The 25,514-nt window shown below is 43.5% G+C and overlaps 1 non-coding gene across 1 annotated transcript; it reads right to left on the bottom strand.

Annotated features, from left to right (window-relative positions):
* Positions 1-8,628: 8,628 nt before the first annotated feature.
* TRNAG-ACC (transfer RNA glycine (anticodon ACC)) lies at positions 8,629-8,701 on the bottom strand. Its single transcript has one exon. It is a non-coding gene; the product is annotated as a tRNA-Gly (tRNA).
* Positions 8,702-25,514: the final 16,813 nt, after the last annotated feature.

Raw genomic sequence — 25,514 nt, 5'->3', positions numbered from 1 at the left:
TTTCTTCTGGAGTTTGTCTCCTTATTTCTAAATTATATGCTTACACTGCTGTTTTTCACATTGTCATCTGTAAAATGAGTTGAAAAATCTCATAGTGTTGGCGCGAGCATTAAAAAGAATTAATTCATAAAAAGCACTTTTAACAGTGCCTGGCAATGTTGTTGTTATATGAACTTTTCAGATTTAGTTATGATCTATTGTCTTCCTACTACAAAAACACCAGCCTTAGCTCTATTACAATAAACCCTACACACACACACACACACACACACACACACACACACACACACACAGTTTCCCCTCCTGCCACCTGACTGATGTTTGTCTATCATAAATTTTTTTAAACATCTTTATTGGAGTATAAATGCTTTACAATGTTGTGTTAGTTTCTGCTGTATAACAAAGTGAATCAGCTATATGTATGTATATATACCCATATCCCCTCCCTCTTGTGTCTCCCTCCCACTCTCCCTATCCCACCCCTCTAGGTAGTCACAAAGCACCGAGCTGATCTCTCTGTGCTATGCAGCTGCTTCCCACTAGCTATCTATTTTACATTTGGTAGTAGGTATAAGTCCATGCCACTTTCTCACTTTGTCCCAGCTTCCCCTTCCCCCTCCCTGTGTCCTCAAGTCCATTCTCTACATCTGCATCTTTATTCCTGTCCTGCCTCTACATTCATCAGAACCATTTTTTTTTTAGATTCCATATATATGTGTTAGCATATGGTATTTGTTTTTCTCTTGCTGACTTGCTTCACTCTGTATGACAGACTCTAGGTCCATCCACCTCACTACAAATAACTCAATTTCGTTTCTTTTTATGGCTGAATAATATTCCATTGTGTGTATGTATATATATATATATATATATATATATATATATATATATATATGCCACATCTTTATCCATTCATCTGTCGACGGACACTTAGGTTGCTTCCATGTCCTGGCTATTGTAAATGGAGCTTCAATGAACATTTTGGTACATGACTCTTTTTGAATTATGGTTGTCTTAGGGTATATGTCCAGCAGTGGGATTGCTGGGTCATATGGTAGTTCTATTTGTAGTTTTTAAAGGAATCTCCATATTGTTTTCCATAGTGGCTGTATCAATTTATATTCCCACCAACAGTGCAAGACGGTTCCCTTTTCTCCACACCCTCTCTAGCGTTTATTGTTTGTAGATTTTTTGATGATGGCCATTCTGACTGGTGTGAGGTGATACCTCATTGTAGTTTTGATTTGCATTTCTCAAATGATGAGTGATGTTGATAATCCTTTCATGTGTTTGTTGGCATTCTGTATATCTTCTTTGGAGAAATGTCTATTTAGGTCTTCTGCCCATTTTTGGATTGGGTTGTTTGTTTTTTTGATATTGAGCTGCATGAGCTGCTTGTATATTTTGGAGATTAATCCTTTGTCAGTTGCTTTGTTTGCAAATATTTTCTCCCGTTCTGAGGGTTGTATTTTCATCTTGTTTATGGTTTCTTTTGCTGTGCAAAAGCTTTTAAGTTTCATTAGGTCCCATTTGTTTATTTTTTTTTATTCCCATTTCTCTAGGAGGTGGGTCAAAAAGGATCTTGCTGTGATTTATGTCATAGAGTATTCTGCCTGTGTTTTCCTCTAAGAGTTTTATAGTGTCTGGCCTTACATTTAAGTCTCTAATCTATTTTGGGTTTGTTTTTGTGTATGGTGTTAGGGAGTGTTCTAACTTTATTCTTTTACATGTAGCTGTCCAGTTTTCCCAGCACCACTTATTCAAGAGGCTGTCTGTTCTCCGTTGTATATTCTTGCCTTCTTTATCAAAGATAAGGTGACCATATGTGCGTGAATTTATCTCTGGGCTTTCTATCCTGTTCCATTGATCCGTATTTCTGTTTTTGTGCCAGTACCATACTGTCTTGATGACTGTAGCTTTGTAGTGTAGTCTGAAGTCAGGGAGCCTGATTCCTTTTCTGCTTTTTCTGCATCTATTGATATTATCATATGGTTTTTATCCTCCAGTTTGTTAATATGGTGTATCACATTGATTGATTTGTGTATACTAAAGAATCCTTGTATTCCTGGGATAAACCCCACTTGATCATAGTGTATGATCCTTTTAATGTGCTGTTGGATTGCTAGTATTTTGTTGAGGATTTTTGCATCTATGTTCATCAGTGATATTGGCCTGTAGTTTTCTTTTTTTGTGACATTTTTGTCTGGTTTTCATATCAGGGTGCTGGTGGCCTCGTAGAATGAGTTTGGGAGTGTTTCTCCCTCTGCTACATATTGGAAGAGTTTGAGAAGGATAGGTGTTAGCTCTTCTCTAAATGTTTGATAGAATTCACCTGTGAAGCCATCTGGTCCTGGGCTTTTGTTTGTTGGAAGATTTTTAATCACAGTTTCAATTTCAGTGCTTCTGATTGGTCTGTTTATATTTTCTATTTCTTCCTGGTTCTGTCTCAAAAGGTTGTGCTTTTCTAAGAATTTGTCCATTTCTTCCAGGTTGTCCATTTTATTGGTATATAGTTGCTTGTAGTAATCTCTCAGGATCCATTGTATTTCTGCAGTGTCAGTTGTTACTTCTCCTTTTTCATTTCTAAGTCTGTTGATTTGAGTCTTCCCCCTCTTTTTCTTGATGAGTCTGGCTAGTGGTTTATCAATTTTTTGTATCTTCTCGAAGAACCAGGTTTTAGTTTTATTGATCTTTGCTATCATTTCCTTTATTTCTTTTTCATTTATTTCTGATCTGATCTTTATGATTTCTTTCCTTCTGCTAACTTTGGGGTTTTTTGTTTTTCTTTCTCTAATTGCTTTAGGTGTAAGGTTAGGTTGTTTATTTGAGATGTTTCTTGTTTCTTGAGGTAGGATTGTATTGCTATAAACTTCCTTCTTAGCACTGCTTTTGCTGCATCCCATAGGTTTTGGGTCGTTGTGTTTTCATTGTCATTTGTTTCTAGTTAATTTTTGATTTCTCTTTGATTTCTTCAGTGATCTCTTGGTTATTTAGTAACGTATTGTTTAGCCTCCATGTGTTTGTGTATTTTACAGGTTTTTTCCCTCTAATTGATATCTAGTCTGATAGCATTGTGGTCGGAAAAGATACTTGATATGATTTCAATTTTCTTAAATTTACCAAGGCTTGATTTGTGACTCAAGATATGATCTATCCTGGAGAATATTCCATGAGCACTTGAGAAGAAAGTGTATTCTGTTGTTTTTGGATGGAATGTCCTGTAAATATAAATTAAGTCCATCTTGTTTAATGTGTCATTTAAAGCTTGTGTCTCCTTATTTATTTTCATTTTGGATGATCTGTCCATTGGTGAAAGTGGGGTGTTAAGTTTCCCTACTGTTACTGTGTTACTCTTGATTTCCCCTTTTATGGCTGTTAGCTTTTGCTTTATGTATTGAGGTGCTCCTATGTTGGGTGCATAATTGTTTACAATTGTTATGTCTTCTTCTTGGATTGATCCCTTGATCATTATGTAGTGTCTTTCTTTGTCTCTGTAATAGTCTTTATTTTAAAGTCTATTTTGTCTGATATGAGAATTGCTACTCCAGCTTTCTTTTGATTTCCATTTGCATGCAATACCTTTTTCCATCCCCTCACTTTCGGTCTGTATGTGTCCCTAGGTCTGGAGTGGGTCTCTAGTAGACAGCATATATACGGGTCTTGTTTTTGCATCCATTCAGCCAGTCTATGTCTTTTGGTTGGAGCATTTAATCCATTTATATTTAAGGTAATTATCGATATGTATGTTCCTATTACCATCTTCCTAATTGTTTTGGGTTTGTTATTGTAGGTCTTTTCCTTCTCTTGTGTTTCCTGCCTAGAGAAGTTCATTTAGCATTTGTTGTAAATCTGGCTTGGTGGTGCTGAATTCTCTTAGTTTTGCTTGTCTGCAAAGGTTTTAATTTCTTCGTCAAATCTGAATGAGATCCTTGCTGGGTAGAGTAATCTTGGCTGTAGGTTTTACCCTTTCATCACTTTAAATATGTCCTGCCACTCCCTTCTGGCTTGCTGAGTTTATGCTGAAAGATCAGCTGTTAACCTTATGGGGATTCCTTTGTGTGTTATTTGTTGTTTTTCCCTTGCTGCTTTTAATATTTTTTCTTTGTATTTAATTTTTTTTTTTTTTTTTTTTTTGCAGTGCACAGGCCTCTCACTGCTGTGGCCTCTCCCGTCGCGGAGCACAGGCTCCGGACATGCAGGCCCAGTGGCCATGGCCCACGGGCCCAGCCATTCTGCGGCATGCGGGATCCTCCCAGACCGGGGCACGAACCCGCGTCCCCCGCACCGGCAGGCAGACTCTCAACTACTGCGCCACCAGGGAAGCCCTGTATTTAATTTTTGATAGTTTGATTAATATGTGTCTTGGCATGTTTCTCCTTGGATTTATCCTGTATGGGACTCTCTGTGCTTCCTGGACTTGATTAACTATTTCCTTTCCCATATTAGGGAAGTTTTCAACTGTAATCCCTTTAAATATTTTCTCAGTCCCTTTCTTTTTCTCTTCTTCTGGGACCCCTATAATTCAAATGCTGGTGAATTTAATCTTGTCCCAGAGGTCTCTGAGACTGTCCTCAATTCCTTTCATTCTTTTTTCTTTATTCTGCTCTGCAGTAGTTATTTCCACTATTTTATCTTCCAGGTCACTTATCCGTTCTTCTGACTCAGTTATTCTGCTATTGATTCTTTCTGGAGAATTTTAAATTTCATGTATTGTGTTGTTCATCATTGTTTGTTTGTTCTTTAGTTCTTCTAGCTCCTTGTCAAACGTTTCTTGTACTTTCTCCATTGCATTTCCAAGATTTTGGATCATCTTGACTATCATTACTCTGAATTCTTTTTCAGGTAGACTGCTTATTTCCTCTTCATTTGTTTGGTCTGGTGGGTTTTTACTTTACTCCTTCATCTGCTGCATATTTCTCTGTCTTCTCATTTTGCTTAACTTACTGTATTTGGGGTCTCCATTTCACAGGCTGCTGGTTCGTAGTTCCCGTTGTCTTTGGTGTCTGCCTGCCCCCAGTGGGTGAGGTTGGTTCAGTGGGTTGCGTAGGCTTCCTGGTGGAGGGGACTGGTGCCTGTGTTCTGGTGGATGAGGCTGGATCTTGTCTTTCTGGTGGGCAGGACCATGTCCAGTGGTGTGTTTTGGGGTGTCTGTGAACTTATTACGATTTTAGGCAGCCTCTCTGCTAATGGGTGGGGTTGTGTTCCTGTCTTGCTAGTTGTTTGGCATGGGGTGTCCAGCACTGGAGCTTGCTGGTCGTTGAGTGGAGGTGGGTCTTAGTGTTGAGATGGAGATCTCTGGGAGCGGTCTCTCTGATTGATATTATGTGGGGCCTGGAGGTCTCTGGTGGTCCCATGTCCTGAACTCGGCTCTCCCACCTCAGAGGCTCAGGCCTGACACCTGGCTGGAGCACGAAGACCCTGTCAGCCTCATGGCTCAGAAGAAAAGGGAGGAAAAAAAAGAAATAAATAAATAAAGTTATTAAAAATAATAATTATAAAATAAAAAAGTAGTAAAATAAAGAAGAGAGCAACGATACCAATAAACAAATCCACCAATGATAACAAGTGCTAAAAACTATACTAAGATAAACATAAAAATCAGAAACTAGTCTGTGACAGACAGCAAACCCCAATTCTACAGTTGCTCCCAAATCCACCACCTCAATTTTGGGATGATTTGTTGTCTATTCAGGTATTCCACAGATGCAGGGTACATCAAGTTGACTGTGGGGATTTAATCTGCTGCTCCTGAGGCTGCACAGAGAAATTTCTCTTCTCTGTTCGCACGGCTCCTGGGGTTCAGCTGTGGGTTTGGCCCCGCCTCTGCATGTAGGTCGCCCTCTGGTGTCTGTTCTTTGCCCAGACAGGAGGGGGTTAAAGGAGCTGCTGACTAGGGTGCTCTGGCTCACTCAGGCCAGGGGGATGGAGGGGTACAGAATGCAGGGAGAGCCTGCAGTGGCAGAGGCCAGCGTGATGTTGCATCAGCCTGAGGCGTGCCGTGTGTTCTCCCGGGGAAGTTGTCCCTGGATCCCGGGACCCTGGCAGTGGCGGGCTGCACAGGCTCCCGGGAGGGGAGGTGTGGAGAGTGACCTGTGCTCGCACACAGGCTTCTTGGCGGCGGCAGCAGCAGCCTTAGCATTTCATGCCCGTCTCTGGTGTCCATGCTGCCTGTCTCTGGAGCGTGTTTAGGCACTGCTCTGAATCTCCTCTCTTCATGCACCCCCCAAAAATGGTCTCTTGCCTCTTAGGCAGGTACAGAGTTTTTTCCGGACTCCCTCCTGGCTAGCTGTGGTGTACTAGCCCTCTTCAGGCTGTGTTCACGCAGCCAACCCCTGTCCTCTCCCTGGGATCTGACCTCGGAAACTGGAGCCTCAGCTCCCTGCCCCCGCCCACCCCGGCGGTTGAGCAGATAAGCCTCTCGGGCTGGTGAGTGCCGGTCGGCACCGATCCTCTGTGCGAGAATCTCTCCGCTTTGCCCTCTGCACCCCTATTGCTGTGCTCTCCTCCGTGGCTCTGAAGCTTCCCTCCCACCCCGTCTCCTCCAGTGAAGGGGCTTCTTAGTGTGTGGAAGTATTTCCTCCTTCACAGCTCCCTCCCAGAGGTGTAGGTCCCAGTCTCTATTCTTTTGTCTCTGTTTTTTTCTTTTTTCTTTTGCCCTACCCAGGTACGTTGGGGAGTTTCTTGCCTTTTGGGAAGTCTGAGGTCTTCTGCCAGCGTTCAGTAGGTATTCTGTAGGAGTTGTTCCACATGTAGATTATTTTTGATGTATTTGTGGGGAGGAGGGTGATCTCCACGTCTTACTCCTCCGCCACCTTGAAGGTCCTCTTGAATTATTTTCTGAATAATTTCAATCCCTCCATTTTCTCTGTTCTCTCTTTCTGGAACTCCTATTTTATTTGCCTATTATATTCTTCTTCTGGTCTTCAAATTTTTTTCTCTTCTATTTTCCATTTGTTATATTTCTTCTGCTTTCTGGGATATTTTCCAAACTTTATCTTCCAAACTTTCTGTTGTATTTTGCATATATGCTGTCATAATTTTAATTTCCAAGTGCTCGATTTTTGGTCTTTCAATGAACTCTTATATAACCTCTTAATTTCCTTCTCTCTTTTTTTTTCCCCCTCTGAGCATATTAATTACAGCTTTTTAAAGTCTTCTTCTGATCCTTGTATTATTTTTCTTTCTACTGAGCTTTTTGAAAAAAAACTTTTGTTTTGATCTCAGTTTTCCTATTAGAAAGTTGTCTCAGATGTTCAGTCATCCTCAGCTTCCTTCTCCTGTTTAAGAGTGAGGGATTAAGAAACCAGTTGGAAGCTGTGGTGTGTGTGTGTGTGCACACATGTGCTATTGTGGGTTATAGGAAGCTTGCCAATGGGAATTTCCTGCAGGGTGACCTTCCTAGGCTGTTTCACTGGGAGGCTGCCATTGGTTAGTTCTCTGAGTCTTTTCTCTCAGTCTAGTCAGTTTCCCCAGAGAGGAAACTTTCAGTCTCTGATTTGGTTACCAGCATTCTGAGACTGGAGTGAAGGAAAGGGGATGGGGGTCCACACTTTAGGGAGCAGAACTCCACTTGGTCCCCAATTTTCTGTATGGTGCCCTGCCCCCTGAATCTTAAAGTCTCTCTGGCTGCTTTCTTTAGACAGTCAGCCTATGGACTTCTGAGATTGAGGGTGGAGGGTAGACAGATCTTGTGGGAGTGGGAGGGTGTCTATGTGCTTCTTGTACAGACTTGTAACCAGTCTTCTGTTCTCAGCCTCACTTTCACCCTAGAGCCACCAACTCCTGACTCTTTCCAAGGTTCTGTGACTCACATCAGCCTGCTTCCAGGCTGCCCCACTGTCAGCATTGGTTTCAGCTTCTTTTGATCAACAGCTATGTCAGTAATCACTTGTCCATATGCTTTCAGCTTCCAAAATGTTTCTTTTCTTTCTTTTCCCTTGGTCCTTGTGGGTTTATATCTTTTTTTTTTAGCCATTTAGCCACTGCCATTTTGGTGGGACTGATGGAGATAGGGGTAAAACTGTAAATTATGTTTTCAATTTGCCTCATATAACAGGATTTTTGAGTATTAGAATTCAAACAGTGTAATGGTAAAATATAAACTGAGCTGCATTAATTCCTGTTGGACTCAGTCTGAGTTTAAAAATTTCCTTAGGGTGCTAAATTTGGTTGTTCCTGTAGGATTTTATATTTCCATAGGTGTGCTATTGATGTTCAATGTTTATAGCAGAAAAAAAAAGAAATCCTGAGAATCTATAAACTGTCTCAAGGAATTAGGAAAAGAAAAGCAAATCATACTCAAAGAAAGCATAAGGAAGGAAATTGCAAAGATAAAATCAGAATGAACTAGGAAACAATGTACAATAGAGAAATTCGATAAAGTCCAAGGTAAAAACTCTGGTGAGACTGATCATAAACAAAATAGAGAAGGCCTAAATTACCCATATTAGAAATGAAAAAGGAGGCCTCACCTTAGATGCTAAATAGATCATATTATAAACAGTAATAAATTTAAAAATTGTAGATGAATTGGACAAATTCTTAGAAAACTATCCTGCCAAAATGGCCATGAGAAATCTGAATATAATTTTTTTTTTTGGCCATGCCATGCAGCTTGAGGGAGCCTAGTTCCCTGACCAGGGATCGAACCCGTGCCCCTTGCAGTGGTAGCACAGAGTCCTAACCACTGGACCACCAGGGAATTCCCTGAATATAAATATTTTTAAAAATTGACTCTCTAAGTTAATCACTCCCACAAAGAAAACTTCAGGCTGAAATGTCTTCACCAGAGAATCTGACCAAGCCTTAAAATAAGAAACAAGATCAATTTTACACAGACTCTTCCAGGCAATAGAAAAAGAGGGAACAATTCCCAAGTTGTTTTAAAGGGGCAGCATATCCTTGGCACCCAAATATGACAAGGATGTTAAAAGTAAGGAAAATTATAGGTCAATCCCACACATAGATGAAAATATCCAAAATAAAGTATCAGTAAGCTGAATCCAGCCATGTATGCATAAAAAATATAAAAACATTGTGACCAAGTTGATTTGTTAAAAGGGTTTATTCTGGAAATTCCAGGTTGATTTCTCTTTCAAAAATCAATATAATTCATCACCTCAGCAGAAGAAAGGCAACATTTGTGTCAAGGTGACTATTTTAGATGCTCTACGGTCAGCAGAGTTTTGGATAACTTGGTTGTTTTCTCTATAAGCCACTAAGCAAACCAGAGGTGAAGAAATTCTGTTCAGAATCTAGTCAAGGCTCAGTTCATTGGGGTTGGGGAGGAGAAGAGGGTAAGCCGGGAAGTACCGAGACTGGACCCAGACCTGGGCAATGAGGAAGCTGAGGACAGGGATAGAGGCCACGGCAGCTGGTAAATAAGACTCTCAATAGGGAACAAGTTCCCCTCCCTTCCGATAAATGCAAAGGTTTCCTGAAGAGAGTTTGTGTTCTGGTTTTCAAAATATGTCAGTATTTCTCAAGAAGTACCCGATGTTTAATGGCAAGCACCTTGTCCAACTTCCTGTTGATAACATCTCAGTTGGGGTTAGCCCAGTTCCATTTGTTCCCAAGTCAAAGATGATGGCCATCTCTGACATATTGACCCAAAGAGACCAGGGCAGTAGGGGCTTGTAGAAAAGCAGGAGAGCCGACCGGTTTTTCCTCCCTTCAATCATGCTAGACATTCCTGGGAGAGACCGACGTCTTGGGGTATGGCCCTATTTGAAGTCAGCTACACATGATGTTTTCTCAGATTCTTGGGTTATTCTCTTTTGTTTTACCTCCTTGTTGTTTCCAAGGTTGAAGCCACGATGTTTTGTTTGTTTTGAACTGTCATGGTCTTACTCTAGCCTCGTGGTTAAAAGCTGCTCCTGGAGACACACAGTTCTGGGTTCAGTACCAGTGATGAAACCGACCTGAGTAAATTTGATCAGGCACGACCCTTGGTTTCTGTTACAGTCACAGCAGGTTTGAAGTGAGGACAAGAGGCTTCCTTCCTCACAACCTCGCTGACCAGGTTATAATTCTGCCCCGTAGACAGAGAGTTATTAAGCAAACATTTATTGACAGGTGCAGAACCATTTCTGTAAACTGTTTTTTAGCCTGAAGGAAGCTGCGACTTTCTGTCCCTTCATAGGTGCTTTATCCACCACCTCACATGATAAGGATGTTCAAAGCAGACTCACCAAATATCCAGACACGGGGGTCTCTTCCCTTGAGAGCTGGCAGTGAATGGGGAGTGAGCCAGGATCCTCTGAGTCCATGGCTGTCCGATGGAACAGGTTAGAGTGAACTCTTAAGGGTGAAAGTTACAGACGTCAAGGGTCCATGTATTTCATTTATGCAATTGTGGGGAGTAGCTCTAAAATACTTGGGCTGAGCCACATGTTTTAAATACCTTTAATTGCTCCAATCAGAGCCCATTTCTAAAATCCATCGTGCTAGTTAATAAGCCACTGTGATCACAAAGGAAAAGCCGTTTCTGACACCTGCTATGCTGACTGGCAACGCATTAGATGCTGATTGAGATACAAATAACAGAAGCAGGTATGGTAACCAATAGCACAGGCTTCCTCATGAGAATGCTGCTGCCCACCCCTGGACTGCCAATTATTTATCAGAATAGACCCCCTGAATTGTTGCTTAACCAGAGCAATACATATATCACACTGTATATATGGAAGTACTTAAAACTAAAATGTAGACATTGAAACGACCGTCTCTGCCACATCCTAATTACTAACCTGGACAAGTTATTCAACATTTCCATGCCTTAGTTTTCTCCTTTGTCTATATCCATGGATTGTTGGGTCAATAAAATAACATATGTAAAGTACTTAGGATTGTGCCTGACACACACAAAAATATAAATGGAAGCCTGTATTATACGCGGCATACTGCATGCCATGGTACAGCTGCCACCTGCGTCACAGAAGGCCCTGGCTCTCTGTCCAAGTTGGGGTAGAAATTGAGAGATGAGACTGGCGTCCACCTAGGTGCGCTGGATGCTGTTGCGTATCAGGGACTGGGCTGTTACATTAAATACCAGGCCCTTTTATAAAGCAGGAAATCGATTTTCCTCAGTATTTCCAGAGGTGACTTATAATAATCAGACTCATTAGAGACTGATGTGGAAGTCAAATTTCAACTTATAAATCATAATAAGAAACACAGCTACCAAGTACATTGGGATATTTGAGTTCCTGGGAGTAGATGACGATATCTTTAGTGTGGGTTCATTTTATACAATGGATGCATTCCTGAAGACGCTGTTATTCAAAACCCATGTAATTCAAAGCAAAATTTCCCACATTAATAACTTTAAAGTATGGATGAGTATGTTCCCAGAGCACATAAATTGATACCCATTGACCTGTAACTTCCTTTAAATGGTGCTTTTCATTTCTTTAGATGATCTCTGATATTTTGCAGAAGTGAGTCTGCTAAACTGCAAACATATCATATCATAATGGCTGTTAGGTCTTCTTCAAAGCCTTTTTATGACATCTAAAGTCTGGAATAAATGCATTGCTTTCGGTGCCTTTCTGTGTCACCACACTATAAATGCTCTGATGACATGGTCACAGGATATTTTAAAACATATAATAACTGCACAGTTGTCACCAAAATCACTTGATGAAGTTCTGAGCCATGTGAGTAGCAGCATAGTTCACAAGATACTGATGAAAGGAAGAGAGAATTTCGGTTTTAGAACCAAAGTGTCAGTTTGTAATTCACTTGTCTGAACAGCTTTGAAATTGAGCAATTCTTGATTTTTAATTCTGGGGATTTGTGTGATTTCTCTCTCATTTTGAGCACAAAAGGAGACCTTGTGAATGTCTTGCATCACAATTTCAAATACACGTAATTCAAATTCACTTAAAATGTAACTGTGCTGGATTGATGAATTGTTGCTTTCGGGGTCATTTTCTTTTCAAAGAGGGTATAGTAGAAAAGATGTTGGCTTTGAAGCCACCAGACAGATCTGGGTCCAATTTAGTTTTTGTCACTTATTAGCATGTGGGACTTAGTTTCCTCATCTATAAAATTGGAATTATAAATGCCCGTCATATAGGGTGATTCTGAAGATGAATAGTAACATTTACCAATTTACTATATTTTACCAATAACATTAGTAACATAGTAACATTTACCAATTTACTATATTTACTATTTACTATAAGCTAATCAATTTTTATATATATATATATATATATATATAATTGCATTAATCTTACAGAAATTCCACAAAGTAGAAATTATTATTCCATTGAGAAAAAAAGGCTCATGGACGTTAAGTTACATGACCAAGGCCTAATACCTGATAAGCAGCGGAAGTGGGATTCAAACTCACGTCTGAACTGGCTTCACATCAAGAGATACTACACTTTCTTCTAGAAGTAATTGAGATAATATCTTTAAAATGAACAAGGACTGTACCTGACATAAAGTGGACAATAAATGACAATTGCTGTTATCATTATGATAACCTCCTCCTTCATGTCCAAAACACACACACACACACACACATGCACATGTGTATGAAATGAAAAAGAATCTGTATCCTACATTGCTTTAAGCTTCTTCTTTATTCGCTTTCCCACTCATGTATATAAATATATAATATGAAAGGAGAAATGGAACTCCTCAAGGCCTTTCCAGAGAGCTTACAGAGACAAAAAAAAATACTAATTGCTTCTCTTCCTGAAAGAGATAACTCTGGCAAAGTCATTAGTTTCTTAGGGCTGCCATAGCAAAGAGCCATGCACTGGGCGACTTTAACAACAGACGTTTCTTATTTCATAGTTCTGGAGGCCTAGAAGTCTGAGATCAAGGCGTCTGCAAGGCTCCTTCTGTGGGCTGTGAGGGATACTCTGTTCCAAGCCTCTCTCCTAGCTTCTGGTGGTTTGCCGTCAATCTTGGGCGCTCCTCGGTTTGCGGAAGCATCACCCTGACCTCTGCCTCTCTTCACATGTGTCTTCCCTCTGTGCATGTCCAGATTTCCCCTTTTTATAAGGGAACCACGAGTCATATTGGATTAGGGCCTAATCTAATGACCTCATTTTAACTTGATTTCCTCTGTTAAAGGCCCTACTTACAAATAAGCTCACATTCTGAAGCGCAGGGAGTTAGGACTTCAGCGTAACTTTGGGGGGGACACAAGCCCATAATGGTGTGTGTAGGGTATGTATATGTGCGTAAGAGAACGTGAACATGGCTAGCACTAGACAAAAAAAAAAAAGATTTGTTGTTGATCCTATCTACCTTCTAGAATGTCTCCTGGCATTTTGGATGTATGAAGTCATGATTTTTTGAAGTCATGACTCTTCGAGTTGCAAGTGACAGACTCAACTGGATTAAGCAAAGAGAGAAAGTACTGGGTTATATACTGAAACTACAGAAATGACGGGGAAGCTGTCAAATCTCTCTGTCTCTGTCCTTTTCCGCATGCTGCCTTCATGCTTCCAGCTGCTCCGTGAGGCTGCAAGCATGATGTCAGACCACCCACTCCTTCCCCTCTTACAGCCTTGTAACTAGAGAATTAAAAGCCTTCTTAACTGGTTAAGGGAAGATGCCAATAGGCTCTCCTTGGATCACGTGACCTTCCCTAAACCAACCCCTGATTCTTAGGGGATAAGGAAATATACTTGGGTCTACTTGGGGCATGTGCCCATCTCTAGCCATGGGTCTGGGGCTACTAGAACTGGCAAGGTTGAAGTTGGAGGGGATTATTTCCCCAAGTGAGAGGATAAAACAATCAGGGCTCATTACAGAAGGGCTTTGGGCATGTTTGCAGCTTGAGGTACGGCTGAAGGTTTGTCTTGCTGCAAGCTGTCCTGGGGGCTCATGTCCCCAGCAGAGGTCTGATGGGTGCTTTGGCTCTGTGCTGGAATCTCATGTTCCTGGTTGTAGGATATGAGTTGTGTCAGGGACGGCCCAGCTCTACCAAACTCATTTTCCTTTCTTCCAGGGCACAGAGCTGTTGTATGGTTTCCAGCCTTTCCTGCAGTTTCACAGTTGCTAAGTGTTGACAAAGTACCGAATTCTAGCCGAAGGAATGTGCTTGGACGTGATACGCGCCACTTCCAAGTCTGACCCACGCGACTGCCTACCCTCCACGTTCTTTCCCTTCCTGCCAGCCTGATGCAGATGGGCACAGCAGCTCGGGTCACATACTGAAGTTGGTGGAACCACAATATGGAAGGAGCATAGGTTCCCGAATCCCTGCTAGGAGGAAAGACATCTGCTCAGCCGACTTTTATGCTACTTTGGACTTTATGTGCGGAAGAAACAAACTTCTATTGTTAGAGAGATTACAAGTTTCAGAGTTTGTTATAGCGGCGAGTGTTGTCCTAACCAACAGGTAGATTTCCTTCCCTTTCTTCACCTTTGCCATCATCACCTCTGTTTTCCCAAATAGCTGCAGTGGATCCAGGACGAACAGAGCTGGGTGACTCCTGACTTTGCTACTTAGCAGCAGGGTGACTTCAAGGAGGTCATCCATCTTCTTTGAGGTGCAGTTTTCTGACCTGTAGGATAATCATGTTTATCCTAAACCTTGCAGCCCTGCAAGCCTTGTAATTACCCAGCCTCAAGGCCAAAGAGCCAGAGACATCAACAGTTTATTGGATAGGGAATCTTACCTGTCCGAGGCAAAAGTCCTGGAGTGATACCCCACCGTGTATGGCAGACGGCAGGACACGGCAACAGTCTTCATTACTGGGGGAAGTGAGAGTTTTCCATTTCTCTGGGGGATTGACATCAGGTTGGCTCATCAGTTACCAGGGAAACCAGCAGCTGGGGCAGGGGGCAAGCATATAGGCAGTTACTGATTCAGCCCTATGATGAAGAGGATTGGATAGTCATGTGAGTAAGGTGTGTGTGTAGGTGAAGCAGGCACTGGTCCGGCAGGGGATGTACAGACAGCAAGAGTGCAGCCATCTTGAGTGGCCTGCCCATACACTACTTCACAAGGCTGACGAAAAGTTTGAACTATAGAGGGTATATGAAAATACTTAAATGCTGATTCTAGGTGTTGATAGTATTGTGTTTTATTTAAACTGCCGCAGGGTGACTTCATCCAAAATGACTTCCTGCCTAGCTCTGGCGGCACTGAAGACTATCTTGTCAGCTAGGAAATTCGTCAGCCTCAGAAGAAAGCCTTCCTGACTCAGAACACAAAGTTATGGACTTGGGCTAAAATGCGGCTGCCATTGAGCCTTCTTTCTACCGGGAGGCAAACCCCAGCAGATATTAAATCCCAGGCTCTGGCTCTGCCTCTCTGGACTTCTCACGTAGGAATCATTCTCAGTTCCAGACTCACAGACCTCTGCTTCTCTAATTTATTTTCTCATTCATTCGTTTGCCCATTCATACGTGTGTCCATCGGTTTGCTTATCCATTCATCCACACAAGTATTTACTGCGTGCCAACTCTGTGCTGGAGATACAGAAGTGAGAAGGAAAGGCATGGCTTTACTCTCATGAGAGAGATAAAGTGCTACGACCAGTACTGGGTGCTGCAGAAGCTCACAGAAGGTGCTCGAACCAGGTGCTGAGGTCAGGAAGGGCGTTCCACAAGCAGTGATGCCAAGCACAAGTTCTTCCAGGCAAAGGGATGGCAAAGCTCTTTCTACCACAACTACCAGCTACCACTGAAATCAAGCTACTGGGGTCTTCCACTTGCTAGCCTCATCATTTAGATACCCTGTCACCACTACCACCACCGCCTCCCTTTCTAAGCCCTGCCCTGCCCAACTTCCAAACTCCTTAAGAATACAGTGCCCTGTGTAGCCCTGTAACTATCAAAAATTCTTTCGGGCTCTCTCTGGTGGCGCAGAGTCCGCCTGCCGATGCAGGGGACACGGGTTCGTGCCCTGGTCCGGGAAGATCCCACGTGCCGCGGCGCGGCTGGGCCCGTGAGTCATGGCTGCTGAGCCTGCGCGTCCGGAGCCTGTGCTCCACAACGGGAGAGGCCACAACAGTGAGAGGCCCGCGTACCGGAAAAAAAAAAAAAAATTCACAATACATGTGTATATATGAAAATGCCTTAAAATGTAATATATAGGTATACATGTTTGCATACATACACATACACAATGCATATGTGTGTATGTGGATATACAAATATATAATCCCCAAATTTCTAAGAAAACTAATTTTTCAGTTGGGGCTGCCTGTTGCTACCTCAGACACTAAACTTTATTAAATTTCACCAAAAGCGGAAATAAAAGGCAGCCTACAGCTTGTTTTGCTCTCTAGAGAAAGCCAGCAGACCCAACAAACTTCGGAAGTGCCTGGCTGGTGCAAAAGTTACTCAACCGTTTCCTTTGAGAAAAGCTTTATTATTGGAAGTGTGTTAACGATTTCTTCCCTTCCTTTGGTGTCTAGAATAATGTGTCCCGTGATACATGCCAAAGTTCGAATGACTAACAGCTGATCGTAATTGAGTATTTACTGAGGGGTGGCATGAGAGATGTATTTTTTATATATCATTATCTGCACCATACTCTCTGTGGTATCTCCCTGTTAATGACTCCTAAATTGTTAGAATTACTGATGGCCATGACAGTGACCCCTAGAGCTGAGAGAGAGGGTGGGAGCATTTTCTTAGATTTTACTAACAATAACAATGAGAACAACAGTGATAGCATTTATAAGAGCAATAATCAACATATATTATAATTAACAATTATAATACTAATTTACACCTATTACTTCATTTATGTCTCAGTGTTTGAGCTACTACTTCATTTATTTCTTGCAACTGCTCTTTGAGGTAAGTTCTAGTAATGTCATCCCGATTTTACAGATGAGGAAGATAAGGCACAGAGAGGTTTAATGATCTGCCCAAAGTCACACAGCACTGGCAGAAACAGGGTTTGAACTCGGGCTGTCTAGCTCTAGAATCCATCCTCTTTACCACTAAGGCTTTCACTACTCTTATACAATTTAGTCCTGGAAGGACAAGAAGAAGAGCCTTCTAGCTGAGGCCCCAAAAGCCCCAGAAGAGCCCTGGCTCTGAACTCGAGGCCCCAGATTTCTGGCTTCCCCTTTCCAGCAGGGGGCGCCCATAGTCCACATTTTCTGGGTTCCCGCTAAAAGACTGATGCCTCACTTATTGAGAACCACGACTCAAGACACTTTATCAGTAGAAGCCCTGATTTTAAATTTTGTCTATCACCCTTAGAGCAATGATCCAATACATGGAAATAATCGAGGGAATGATCCAGTACATTTCTTGGAGGACCCACAATGGGCATGGATAACCACAAACCCAATAAACCTGCAGAAGCCCCAAGCAGATAATCCAGAAAGACATTAGAGGCACAGATTTCTCTTATCACACTCAGAAAACTAGCCCCAGCTCTCAGGGTGGCCTGGACCACGTCAGTCCTCCCCGCGGGCTGTAAGGTCAGGGGCCGTGCTGTGCTTGCTGCATTACCCCTTTGGAACTTGTGCCCAGATGTTTTTTCTCTAGTGACCTTTGTCATAGCCTTTGCAGGAAATTAGCTCAGAGGAGCAACCCCAGAAGGCCAAACTTCAACCTGCACCGTAGACAGAAATGCCAGACCGGATTTGGCAGGACTTGTACATTTCACAGTGCTGAGAGAGTAACTCTGCGAATAACTTGGAGGGGTATGTCCCCCACCCAGACGCTCCCTCCACCTTTGCGATAGTCTGCAATAAAGATCGGGTGAGGGGCCTCACCTTAAATGGGGGCTTCTCAGTCTAGAGGCAGCGACAGAGTTGGTTGCCCTGGGGATGCAAGTTTCTCCAACATCTTACACATTCCCCAGCTGCCCCGAGGAGCCCTAGCAGTTTTCAGGGGACTCTTTTCAGGCCCTCCAAGTCATCCTTTTTCTGCGCATACTTTGGTATTAGAAATCTGATTCAAAATTGAATGAGAGGGAAAACAGAGAGAAATACCCCCAGGCCAGCCTCCAGGGAGATTGCCTGGGTTCAGTTTCTAGATCTGCCTCATGTGGGCTGAGCAGGCCCCAGGCAGTTTATTTACTTTTTCTCTGCACCACAGTTTTCTCATTTGTGAAATGAAGATAATAAAATCCACCTCCTAGGATCGTTGAGCACCTCCAGTGAGTTCAGGCGGGTAAAGATTAAACACAGTGCTTGGTGCACAGGAAGTCCTGCATCAATCTTAGCTGTTGTAATTAAACCTAGTCATGCAGGCAGCTCTTTCACGGCTTGCACTCTTTCACGACTGCAAACCTTATTGGGACCAGGGCAGTTTTCTCTGCTCTGGTGACACTGGTAAACTTCCTGCCTTCCTCTGGGGACATGAGGCGTCCCCACCTCCTCCAAACTGCAAACTCCCTCCTTCAAGGTAGTTAACTAGAGGCCACGCGGAAGTTTTCTCTCCTGGAATCGGGTTCCTCGTGACTAACTGGCTGGGAGCGAAGTTCAGTTGAAGTTCAAGAAGGCCTCGGTTCTGACTTTTACTCCTTATTGATTTGTGGCACTTAGAAGCCAAAACACCGCAGGCACAACAATGTGGCCCTTCTCAGGTGGCCCTGTTTACCCTCCGGGAGCAGGCAGGGTGTGGCCTGAATTTCTGAGCACAGCACAGGGTGTGGTGACAACGCCGGGTGTGGCTGCCCAGAACAGGCCTTGGAGAAAGCAGCTGGGAAACAAGTCCCGGAGACCTGGGTCTGAATGCGGAGGCCTCGGTGTTCCCGCTCTGCTGTGGAGCAGCTGTGGGAACTCGGGTTCTCTGCTCCTCAGACACGACTACGGCAATAATAACAGTATCCCTTTACTGAGTACTTACTAGCCACACGAGGCACCCCGCAGCTCTCCCTTAATTAAGACCACGGGCTGTGTGTGAGTCCCAACATCACCACTACTAGCTGCATGACCCTAGAGACTTATCTTTCTCTTCCTCAACATCCTCACCTGTGAGAAGTGGGGTGGTTAAAGGTACCTTCCTCGAGGGCAGAGCTGGAGGCACCCATCTGACCCCACCTGTATGATTTCATGCCATCTCATAACAACCTTGTGAGGTAGGGCCTCTACCGAGGAGAGGCTCACGGCATATGCTGAGAGAAGCAAGCAAAGCTGGGATGTGATCCCAGGATTATCTCATTCTGAGTCCCAAACTCTGGGTCCAATATCACTGGGGCTCACTGCCTTTCATTTACCATCTCCATGTGAAGAAGCACTGGTTGAGCACCTGACCATAAGACAAGATGTTGTGATCTTTTAAAATTCATTGCCAGTTCCAACAACTCAATTCATAAGCGCACACAGAGCTCTTCCACCTGGGGACTGGGCTGGGTCCTGGATCCATCTCCGTGAGCGGAACGCTGGTCTTGTCCACAGGGGCTCACAGGACAAATAGTAAATGAAGAAGAGACCCTGAGTTGGCACCTTTACAGGTCTAATGACTCTGCTCGCAACTCCATTTGGACAATTTCTTGAGCTCCCGTACCTCTTCTGAGGGCCTTAACTAAACCATCAACTCCCACTTTGCTTGAAATTCCTATTTCTAGGTTGAGGTTTAAAGTGGACTGTTAAATGAAGAGAAAGAAAGAAACTGGGAGAGACATTGGTCATCTATTCCTCAGTCATCAGTGTATCCTTGAAAGACTAGAAGATTTGATAAGGGCTTGAAGAAAGGAAAGACCCCTGTAGGGTACACACCCCTCTTGACATGGGTCTTCACTAAGTAGTGGGCTTTGGGAAATGGCTTTCAGATTCTGGAAAAGTGGTCAGAAGAAAATGTCACCCACTGAGAAATTAGGAAGAAAGTCATTGATGAGATGGGCTATCTGCAGGTGTTCCCCACCTGCAAGATATGCTGCCCAGGAAGGCTTGAAATACCAAGATCAAATCCATGCCTTTATGAAACATGGAATACTCTATAGGCACTATGAGAAATGGTGGGCATTTAAAGATGAAGCAAGCCCTGACCTCTGCCCCCCAGGTGCCTCAGAACCTGGAGCTGAATGTACACAAAGAAAGGTGTAACCTAATCAACTGAGTTAATCTGTGTTTAAAGCTTTGATGTGACAATAAAAGTATGTGGCCAGCATGGTGTCCTAGAAAGGAAGCATTCAGGCCCACTACCTTAGTGTTTATCCAGCCCCCTGGAGGGCCCAGGTTCCTATCAGGAGAGTTGTGAGCTACCTGGGCTAGAGAGACCCTTTTAGGACTTTCCATACCTGGGTAAATTTGCTGCAGTAATACTTACAGAGGCTTCCTCTGTGCCCAGAGCTGTTCTAAGCACTTGACATCTGATGGTCCACTTAATCCTCACAATAAACCTATGGAGTAGATGTACTGTCCCCCCAACAACTCCAAAAGTTGATGCCTTGAGAGGTTAAGTAACCGATTGAAGGTGATTATCTCATACAGCTTGTTAGGTGGCAGAGAAGGGCCTTCTAGCACTGGGCCCCCTGCTCTTACCCACAGCACTAGCAGTTCTTCTGTAGGCACCAAAATAGCCTTCCCACGAGTGGTTTGGGTTCCCTGGTCACTTGATCCGGTGTGGGTAGCACACAAAACATGAAGGCCTCTCATTGTGATTTAATTATGTGGCATCAGATTTATACCCTAGTCTCATGTAAATATGGGCCCCATGCATTGGTTGCCCTGAGCGTGACAGCCTTAAGGTGCTGAAAGAAAATAAAATTCCTTACCAAGGACCAAACCCAAAAGCAAATGGGTCAGTGTCCCATCAGAAAACAGATGATACAAGGACACACAGCAGCAGAACCAGGGGTAGAACCCGGTTGCCTTGGCTTCAGTCATGGTTCTTTATCCTTGGAAAGGAAAAGAAAGGACTTAAAATGCACAGGAATCAAGTTCTGAGAATGTCTAGGCCAACTTAGAAATATCCTTTTAATGTGTCCCACAGTTGAGGACTTAAATAGGTACCATGGAGTTTTTTTCCTATCAACATCCTCACTCATGGGGCATGGGTTCCCTCAGGGCTGCGACTTTGAGGCCCCCATAGAGGGGATGGAAGCCCAGGTCCCAGTGAGAATGGGGGAGGTGGGGAGAGAAGGGGACCAAAGGAGAACAAGCCTTGTTTAGAATCTCCAGGTAAGTGTTGAGCAGAGAAGGTGGACTTGAGGAACCTACAGCACTTTGGAGAGATGTTGAAATGGGTTGAGTTAAACAGGAAATGCCTGACAGGCCCCCAGAGTAGTTCTTTTTTTTTTTTTTTTTTAATAAATTTATTTATTTTTTGCTGCATTGGGTCTTCATTGCTGCATGCGGGCTTTCTCTAGTTGTGGCCAGTGGGGGCTACTCTTCATTGTGGTGCGTGGGCTTCTCATTGCAGTGGCTTCTTTTGTTGTGGAGCACGGGCTCTAGGCATGCGGGCTTCAGTAGTTGTGGCACACAGGCTCAGCAGTTGTGGCTTGTGGGCTCTAGAGTGCAAGCTCAGTAGTTGTGGCGCACGGGCTTAGTTGCTCTGCGGCATGTGAGATCTTCCTGGGCCAGGGCTTTGAACCCGTTTCCCCTGCATTGGCAGGTGGATTCTTTACCACTGCACCACCAGGGAAGCTCCCCAGAGAAGTTCTTCAACTTTTCCTGTTAGAGCCTTAGGACTGTGTGTGGTTAGGGAGAGAAGGGCCTAGGGCCCTAGGGGTGTTGGTGTGGAAGTGGCCTGGGATTTTAGAAGGTTGATGGCAAGCCTCCCAACCCCTCCCATTTCCAAGCCCTCGAGGTATTAGAGCAAGATCCAGAGGATGCAGTTCTAGTTAGAAAGTAGCTTGGATTTGACCCTATTGACGAAGTCTCGTTAATAATATGGCCTCCAGGTTTTGGGAAAAGGTGCCTCTGGAATCCAGGAAATCTGAAAGAGCCAGAAAACATTCATTGCTTTAATCCAATTCAATTCAACTCGGCTCAACTCAACTGAATTCGACATATTCAACTAAACATTTACTGTGTACCAGGCGCTGTGCTGGGAGCTAGGAATACAGCCGTGAACAAGATACGCAAAACTTTCTCCTGCCTGCAAGAAGTTCATAGTCTAAAGGTAGAGACAGATACAAATACAATTAAATCCACATTTAATTACAAATTGTAGCGCACGCCACGAGACCCCTGTGACAAAGAATAAAGGTGGAGAGCTGCTTTAAGACAGGGTCCTCCTCCTCTGAGCAACTGACTCTTCCTCTGCAGCTTGTGGGATGAGGGGCCCCCGGGGAGAGTGGCTGCCGATTAGCGGTTCATCCCCCTGCAGTTCTCCATCTCCAGAATCAGCCCTGCCGAAGATTTATTGCTTCATCCAGCCCTCTGATGCTGTCGAAGGTTGTTGTTTTTGTTTTAATTGTATCTAGATTTTCCAGTTTTTCCTGGCAGAAGCTTTGGTCTGCTGTACACTACCCTATCCTAAATGGAAGTGGAAATCACATGACTTTTACGTTCATGTCCTTTTTAACTATGCAAGTTGTACACAAATACATCTCTTTATAAAAAAATTAATTTAAAACAATGGGAGTAGATGGAGTAACTGATGGTTCTCTTGGCCCCTTTTCGTGACTTTCTGCGTGCCAATAGGTGACTGTTATGGGTGAATCTTTCTTACCCTCCCTGATGTCTCTCCTCCACGTGACCTTATGACACTCCTGCCCTCTCTCTTCCTCTCATTTTCTGCCGTGGCTAGAAGAGGGAGGTGGCTTAGCCTAGTTGGTGGATTTGGGAACACTACTGAGCGTGCTCACCTCAGGTTTTCCCCTCTCTTCCTCCTGAGAGTGAACTGTCTGCAAGAGAATTCTCCTCTGCCCTAAGTATTGCCAGGTCATTCCCACCTCACCCCCTCTCCCAGTGTGGGAAGGCCATTCCAGTCCTCTGTTACCCTGATGGCGCAGGTAAGTTAGCCCAATCCTGGGCTTAGCTCATCTGGACTGCACACCAAGCATGCTCTCTGGCTTAACCTTTATCAGTAAGAAACGGAATATTTTGAACCACATCTGACATGCCTCTGGTGAGACGTGATTCTCATCCCAACTCTCAGTTGCAAGAGAGCGCAGGAAATGTGATTTTTAGTTTTCCAGGCTCTGTAGTACAGAAAGGTGTGTTAGAAAAATGTGGCATGGAATGCAGAGGGCCAGTTCCCCGTGTCCACCTTGAGTGTTGGTAGTTTGTGTGATAGCTTATCTCCCGTCTACACCCCAGGGCAGTTAGTATCTGAAGTCTTCTAATCAGAAACCCACAGTTGAAGTATGTGGCTCAGTATTAAAGTTGCATCATCTACCTCTACGCACTGGTGTGAAATGAATTTTAGCAACAGAACCTGACAGTTGTCGCCTAGTCAAATTAGTTTAGATCAGTTTGCAACAGGTTCCTAGAAATTAGATATGTACATATTAAATTTTGATAAATACTCTCAGGTTACTTCCTAAAGGATCATTATCCATTCTCCTATTAACAGTGGTGGAGAATGTCCTTGTCCCATAACCTCAGCAATTCTGAGGTCTCTTTCTTCATTTCATTTGCATGTCCTCCTTATTTATTCTGAAAGCGCAAATAGTAAACTATAATAATTATGAGCTATTGAGCGAAGTACTACGTTGCACTAAACACTTTGCAAACATGACGTCATTTAATTCTGAAACACTATCAGGTAGATATGAGCTGCCTCTGTTTTACAGCACAGGCAACAGAAGCTCAGAGAGGTTTAAAAGCTTTCCAGTTGGTCAGGATGGTAAGGAACAAAGCAGGAATGTTAACGAAGGCGACCTGTTCCAAAACCTGTGCATTTAGGAGCGGCAGAAGTGTCAAAAAAAGAGCCAGATTTAATGACAAGGGTTACTATTGTTTTAAAAATAGTACTTAGTTGGTTTTTGATGATTCAAATGGTAGTTCAAGGTCATGGTTATAAACATCAAGTCTCTTACCCTCCAGTAGTACGGAAATAAGGGCTTCTTATTTTTAGAAGGAAAATCATCCTTCGGATTTAAGGAACTTTCTTCCTCTGCACCCTAGGTGGCTTGCATTGATGTGATTACTCACCTCAACTATCTGTATGGGAGCTGAGTGGAGATTTTATAACAGGGAGGAGACCAGAGATTTCTAGTTTTGAAGTGGCCAGTCCAAAATTCCAATCAATAGATTCAGCTCCTTAGTGTTTGCCCTGGTGGCAGGAACTTAGAAGCAGACGCAAGGGCTGTGTGTGTGTGTGTGTGTGTGTGTGTGTGTGTGTGTTGTGCCTTATAAAAGTATCTAAATGTATAGAAAACAGACTTGTGGTTGTCAAGGTGGAGGGAGGGTGGGAGAGGGATGGATTGGGAGTTTGGGATTAACAGATGCCAACTATTATATAGAGACTGGATAAACAACAAGGTTCTACTCTATAGCACAGGGAACTATATGCAATATTGTGTAATGAACCATAATGAAAAAGAATATGAAAAAGTGTATATATGTATAACTGAATCACTTTACTGTACAGAAGAAACTAACACAACATTGTAAATCAACTATACTTCAATAAATAAATTTAAAAAAATGAATAAATAAAAAGGGTCTAAATGGGAGAGTAAAAGGAGAAGTAGGGTATGTGCATTTGTGGCAGAAGGTCAGTGACAGCAATTTGGAGAAGCTGGCCCTGGTCCCCATTTCTTGGAAAACGAGGAGACTTTAAAAGATGAAGAGCAGTTTACAGGTTGCTGGGACCAGTCCCGGAGTGATTTTTTTTTAAATTAATTAATTTATTTTGGCTGCATTGGGTCTTCGTTGCTGCACGCGGGCTTCCTCTAGTTGCGGCGAGCGGGGGCTACTCTTCCTTGCGGTGCGCGGGCTTCTCATTGCGGTGGCTTCTCTTGTTGCGGAGCACGGGCTCTAGGCGCGCGGGCTTCAGTAGTTGTGGCTCACGGGCTTAGTTGCTCCGCGGCATGCGGGATCGTCCCCGACCAGGGCGGATTCTTAACCACTGCGCCACCAGGGAAGTCCCCCGGAGGGACTTTTTCATTTATTTAAGATAAGATAATGAGGGCTCTGTGGGTACTCTGTCCTCTCCCTCCTCCCATCTCCACGCCCACTTCAACCCACCTCACTTAGCTTCTAAAGACACCACTTCCCTTTCGACTCTCGGGTCAGAATCTACAGAGGTGAGGGCTTAGAGTCTGTATTCTCTAACCAGGTCTGCAGATGAGCTGGGTTGTCAACCAGGCTTGAAGCCCAGTAGGGTCCCAGTTGGATTTGCTGTGAAGCTGATGAAGCTTCCAGGGCCTCACTTGCACGGGCCCTTCCAAGTCCTGGGAGGGAGCCAGTGTCCTGCTCCCTGGCCATTTGTTTTTTTGATATTTGCAGAAGTACGATGTTTCAGCTGCAATTGGTCAAGACTCTTGTCTGCTTCCTTTGTGACTTCTGCTAAGGTTAGTGGGACTGGAGCAGTTTGCACACTTTGTGGACCCTCTTAAAGGACTACTAACTGGGGAATGTCATTTTGTTTGGGCTTAGTAGGATGTATTCAAGTTTCATGTTACTTCTGTGCTGCGTTATTGTCAGCGTGGGAATAACATCCAGGAATATTTT

The sequence above is a fragment of the Globicephala melas genome, chromosome 5, assembly GCF_963455315.2.
Source record: "Globicephala melas chromosome 5, mGloMel1.2, whole genome shotgun sequence".
Lineage (NCBI taxonomy): Eukaryota > Metazoa > Chordata > Mammalia > Artiodactyla > Delphinidae > Globicephala > Globicephala melas.
The sequence above is the reverse complement of the archived record's forward strand: the minus strand, read 5'-3'. Positions and strand labels throughout refer to the sequence as shown.